Source organism: Dendropsophus ebraccatus, chromosome 10 (assembly GCF_027789765.1).
Source record: "Dendropsophus ebraccatus isolate aDenEbr1 chromosome 10, aDenEbr1.pat, whole genome shotgun sequence".
Lineage (NCBI taxonomy): Eukaryota > Metazoa > Chordata > Amphibia > Anura > Hylidae > Dendropsophus > Dendropsophus ebraccatus.
In genome coordinates this window covers 71,188,154-71,194,153 of record NC_091463.1, presented here as the reverse complement: position 1 = coordinate 71,194,153, position 6,000 = coordinate 71,188,154, and the positions used below count along the sequence as shown (strand labels likewise).

The 6,000-nt window shown below is 41.5% G+C and overlaps 1 protein-coding gene across 4 annotated transcripts in view; it reads left to right on the top strand.

Moving 5' to 3' along the window:
* Positions 1-2,242: 2,242 nt before the first annotated feature.
* IL13RA1 (interleukin 13 receptor subunit alpha 1) overlaps positions 2,243-6,000 on the top strand; it is a 90,953-nt gene continuing 87,195 nt past the window's right edge. For 3 of the 4 annotated variants that reach the window (XR_011358663.1, XM_069943227.1, XM_069943225.1), the window contains exons 1-2: positions 5,241-5,432; positions 5,509-5,592. The gene's annotated coding sequence lies outside the window, so the exon portion shown is untranslated. Of the gene's footprint in view, positions 2,352-5,240; positions 5,433-5,508; positions 5,593-6,000 lie in introns of those variants that run through there. The other variant, XM_069943226.1, reaches the window with a different exon arrangement.

Below are 6,000 nucleotides of genomic sequence, written 5' to 3'. Positions count from 1 at the left end.
CGATAACAGACCCCTGGGTTCTTCCAGAGAGACGGGATCTCCTTCACCAGGGACCAGTGCTTCACCCGGCAGCGCAGAACCTTCACTTGACAGCTTGGCGTGTGAGAGGCAGCTTTTGATTGACAGAGGGCTATCTACTCAAGTTATATCGAAAGTGGTAGATGGACGGCACTGTGCTGGCTTGAAGTAAAAAAATAGCTTAAAGCTGGTGGGTGCACGTCCCATAAAAGTCGACCCCCGACTCCTCTGGATACCAAAATTGAACACGAGGACGGCACTCCAGTAGTGTATAGTGAAGATTTATTCACCCAATCACAAACAGCTGTTTGTGATTGGGTGAATAAATCTTCACTATACACTACTGGAGTGCCGTCCTCGTGTTCAATTTTGGTACTCAAGTTATATCCATACTCTTGGCCAGCCGCAAAAGGGTAACATCAGCAATCTATCTGAGAACTTTGAAGGCCTTTTGTAGATATGTGAATCAGCTGATCAATGTGATTGCTCCTCCTAATATTCCACTTATTCTGGACTTTCTTCAGGAGGGTCTTAACAAGAACTTGAGACCAAGCACTATAAAAGTTCAGGTGTCAGCCCTTAGTGCACTATTCGATTTCAGACTGGCAGAACATCCATGGGTCAAGAGATTCACAAGAGCTCCCGCTAGACTGGCTCCCAGTATAAAAACCAGAGTTCCTCCATGGGACTTAAATGTAGTACTGTCAGGACTGACCATTTCTCCATTTGAACCAATGTTAGAGTTACCAATTAAGCTACTATCCTGGAAACTCGCCTTTCTGCTTGCTATCACTTCCACCAGAAGGGTTTAGTGAAATCAGGGCCTTCTCTATTATCCCTCCTTACATGACGATTAGGGACGACAGACATCTTATCTCCCGAACCTGCCTTTCTCCCCAAGGTGGTGTCCAACTTCCACAGGTCCCAGGAGGTAGTTCTTCCCTCATTCTGTAATAATCCATCTAATGAGAGAGAAGCAGCCTTTCATACACTAGATGTTAGACGTATCTTATTACACTATCTTGACGTGACTAGAGACTGGAGACAGACGGACAATCTCCTCATATCCTTTCAGGGGAAGAACAGGGGTAAGGCAGCTACCTCTCAGACCATCGCCAGATGGGTGAAACAGGCCATTGGGGAATGCTATAAATCCAGTGGGAGGGATATCCCTGTAGGGTTTGGGGCACACTCCACCAGATCAGTAGCCACTTCCTGGGCAGAGAGGGCGTCTGTCCCACTAGAACAAATCTGTAGGACCGCTACTTGGAGTACTCCACACACCTTTTTTAAACATTATAGACTACAACTGTCCTCAACGGAGAACTTGACGTTTGGTAGAAGAGTGCTTCACACAGTAGTCCCTCCCTAGGCAGGGAAAAGTCTAATCTGGAGTCTAATCTCCAGGGGTGCCGTCATAGGGCGAGAAGAGAAAACAAGAATTACTAACCGGTAATGTCTTTTCTTTGAGCCCATGACGGCACCCCGCCTAATACCCGCCCTCTAAAAGATCGGACATACCTTGACGAAGTTAATGTATGTTTAATGTATATACTTTATTTGAAAAAAAATAAAATAATATATATATATATGTATATATAATATGACACAGATTGTATTCTACGTTGTGTTTGTTAAATATTCGCTCCTAGGATCCTTGCTAAAAACTGGTGTTGGTGAGAGGAGGCGATTCTTTTAAGGTCCAGTGTTCTGTTTCCTGTCCAATGGGAGTAGGAGGTAGTCCTCTCCAGGGGTGCCGTCATGGGCTCAAAGAAAAGACATTACCGGTTAGTAATTCTTGTTTTCACTATATTCAGTTTAGTATGATATTTGGGGATGTGCAGACTACACTGAAAAAAAATGCATTAAAAACTGAGCAAAAACCCAAGTAGTATTGGCCACCTTATCAGATAACCTAGCTAGATACCTGTTTGTCAAATGAAAAGCGGAGGGCCAGATCACCGCAATAGCTAATGTATATACCCCTAATACTAATCAAGTTGTTCTTCATTTGAAGGTTCTGGAAGATGGTCTTACTTGATTTACTGAGGCTCTTCTTCTTCTGGTTGGCAATCTCCCTCTCCAGCCTCTCCAAGACACCTCTTCTGGTCATTCTCTCCTACAGTAAACTGAACAAGCTTCATCATCATTTCTGCGGAATCTGTTGGCGCTATACAAATAAATATTATTATTATCTTCACTTCCTCCAACTTTGCGACAACTGGTACCTCCAGTGCCGGATTAACTGTACTATGGAGCCGGTGTGTTCAAAAAGCGTACGCCCCCCCCCCCCCCTTGCCATATCTATAGTTCACACAGGGACAAACAAACAGGTAAGATTTTCTGAAATAACTGCGGGCCCTGGGTGGCTGTCTGAACCACCCATATTATTGACTGGACAACAAAAAAAATTTCTAGTTGCCACCAGGGAGACTTGAGAGGCTTCTCTTGTTGTAATATAGAAAGGATTGGCAAATTGAGAAAATATTCTGTTAAGTCTTAAAGGTGTTCTGGATTTTTACAGATACAAGGAGGGGTTAAACCACATGTAGGATCTGATGTACCAGTACTAAGCATTGTTTTACCTAGTGAGCGTGTCTTTTTCCTACAATATTCTCACAATATTGTGCAATATATCAATCATTGTTTTTAATGCAGCAGATAGGTAAGTGCTCTCAACGTTCTACTCTTATCAGTTGCAATGTGATTTATTCCAAAAATGCAGTTAAAATTTAAGTGAATCATTTCACTCTTCAGCAGACGCCAAACTACATCACAGTATAGACATGGACATAATGGCCATTTCACACACATGTGGGTAATATTATCATAACCTTTAAAAATGTTAAGGACTTAATAAGGTTGGAGAGGGAAGTGTTTTTGTAAAAAAAACAAAAACATAAAACTGAACACAAGTACAAGCTACAGACTCATTTCTTTATGAAACCTAGATGGAAAACGTTTGCCAAACTTACGGGTCTTATTGAGCCCCTAGTCCACCTAGACCAAGAAGGATATGTCCAATTTAGAGAGACCTGAGACAACACATTGTGGACCATCTTGTTCCTTCATCATGCCCATCGCCGATGCATCCCTCTAATGATATTTTTACTCGAACTCGATTTGGAGTGAGCTACAGTTTACTGTGATGATTGATCAGAACACTGAGAGTTTCTGGGACGTTCAGGTCACTAAGAATGACAGTAGGGCTTTTTATACGGACGTGTATAGGAAGTCAGCAGATAGGAATAGTGTCCTGCACTTTAATAGCTTACATTCATCACCAACTAAAAAATCTATCCCGAGGTCTCAGTTTCAAAGAGTTAGAATAGTCACTGATGCCAAAATCTCTGCTGACTCTGATGCTATTAACTTAGTAAACTTCCCTCTCTTCAATGTGCCTAAAATTACAATCCTCCAATAGTTTTAAAAGTTTTTACAAATGACCCAGACCCAACTCTCACGGTCATTTTTACCAAACTACATAGACTTTTATAGACCTTTGTGTGGCCCCATGGGTCTCCCAGAGAGGCAAAGTCTGTCCTGGTCAGATGAAAACAGATGGGAGGTCTTGCTTTTTCCAACTGCTTCTTCTACTAAATGGTTTTGACTCTTAAGAGTCCTGGACTGTGTACACCATGGATCCTCTGAACTATAGGTCAGAGTCAAAAGATCCCTTTCAAGGCTAGACCCTTCCACCATACCCAAACCTAGGTATGCTTTATACTCTAATCGAACACACAATTGGCCTTTACTTTCACAATTTCTACTAACTATATGTAGGCAACAACTCTGGATAACTAATATCATACTCAAGAATGGGCCCCTAACCCCAATACTTGGTAACCCTGACTTCCTATAGGGTCTCCTTAATATTTTCTTCCTCAGCGAACACCTTCTCAGCCCTGATGTATCAGCATGCCAGGAGTGGCAGTCAACTGAAACCCTACAACGACATTGTCCCTGAACCTGCTCACTCACTGCAAAGACTATTCGAATATCAACAGCTTAAACCTTTTTACCCCTCTAATCTCCAGAGATTATGCCTCACTTAGCCCCTCACAGCCTTTGAGGAATTATGTGTTCTTGCACCACCCCCAATATGACCTTGATCTACCTTCATCTCTTAAATGCCGAAGAGTGCCATAACCTATGTAAGCAGCTAAGAGAGGAAGAATGGCCGCACTTCTAAAGGCAGCAGATTGGCACAAGTTCTTTGTCATGCCACAAATTTTCAACATTCTGTTGAGAACAAGAGACTAATTTTAAGATCTTTTCACAATGGTATAAGGTCCCAGTGCTGCTCCAGAAAGTGTGGCCCTTGGTCCCTAACATTTGTTAGTACAGCGATAAAGCTCAGAGCACCATGACAGATATTTGTTAAGGTCATCCCCCAACTTCAGAAATTTAGCTGAGCACAGACTGATTCAAATAAATTCTTCATCCGTGGCAAATGAAAGGAGCTGGTCATAAACAGATATTTTAATGTTTCGAGACCTTGGTTAGAATTTAAGTCCCCTGAGTATACACACTGTCCCAGAATCCAACCACCCCTCTCCTTTCAACTTTTTACCCCCCTACACCTCCGTCGGTGACGTGAGAGTCTTCTCTGCCTGTTTTATACAGTTCTGTCCCCTATGGACTACACCAAGAAGATAGCAGTGCCGAGATTGAGACTTTGCCAATACTCATGGAGAAACATCACCTGCACTTTGCTCGGACAGCGACTTTTTTTGTTTTTCATCCACAAATTAGTTTTTCCTGTTTCAATAACTATCGCTACTCGATATATTCACCTCCCCCCCCCCCCCCCTATGTGGCTCCCCCAACTTTCATTTACTTTTTGTACCCTCCCCAACCCTGCACCTACACCCTTCACTTCTTTTATTTATTGCATGTGAATAATATCAACTTTTGGGTACAAAATAAAAATGTGCAAATTCAACATATATCCCGTAACCATTTGATATATTTTGCGCAACTGATATAAAAGAGAAAGAGCAAGCTTGAAAAAAGGCGTGAGAAATTCTCAAATCATAAATTCCCTCTTAGTGTTTTGAAACCAGGAGAAGGAAAGTTGCAGGCTAACTACACCCACATTGACCTGCTGACCCTGTTTACTTTGCTTGGCACTGCAAAATTAAGGGTGAAACCATCAGCAAATTCATGGCAAATACTTATGATAAGCCTATACACAGCAGTTTAGAAGACAGTAACACACATTGCTGGATTCGATACACATCTCAGAAGGCAATATCACACATTACAGGGGCTTATTAGACAGTATTGCAAGTGATAAGTTAAAATACAGCAGCTCAGCATATAGTATCTCACATATTTAGATATATTATAGGAAAATCTACACAGGCAAGTTAGGGTTGACTTTTCTGGAGCTTTTGCGTGGAACACATTAGGTATGGCATGTGAATGCTGGTATACTGACAGATAGTAGAGACATGTGGTTTACTGAAATGTTCTTTTTATTTCCAGATTATCATCCATTGAGTTTTTGTACAAATAGCACAGAAAAGCATACGCTTCCTGTTCATGCATTGAAAGTCACGTCCTTTCCACGTAAGTGATTCATGTAAATTTTACATTTTGTGCGGTTTACTGTGCTTGACTGTGTATATATGTGCGTGCGTGTGGTAAAACCTCTTTACTATTTGCATGTGTCTTGTGGTGGTACTCCCAAAGGAGAAAGCCGAGTGAATAAGATCTAGGGGTAAAAACTTCTCAGTATACTTAAGCTATCAGTTATCGTTTTTTAAAGTGGAAAAAACTTCTGTAAAAAAATATTGTGATTATTTAGCATGAAAAATGTCCTTATAAAAATGTCCTTCTTATGCATAATAAAAACAGTATGTGATAAACAGGGACCTGACTTTCCAGGCTGAATGAAGCAAAGGGTCAGCATATGCAACGTATATTCTCTATAGAGGTGCTTGTGGAGGTCAGACCCTGTAATCAGACAATTAGCTT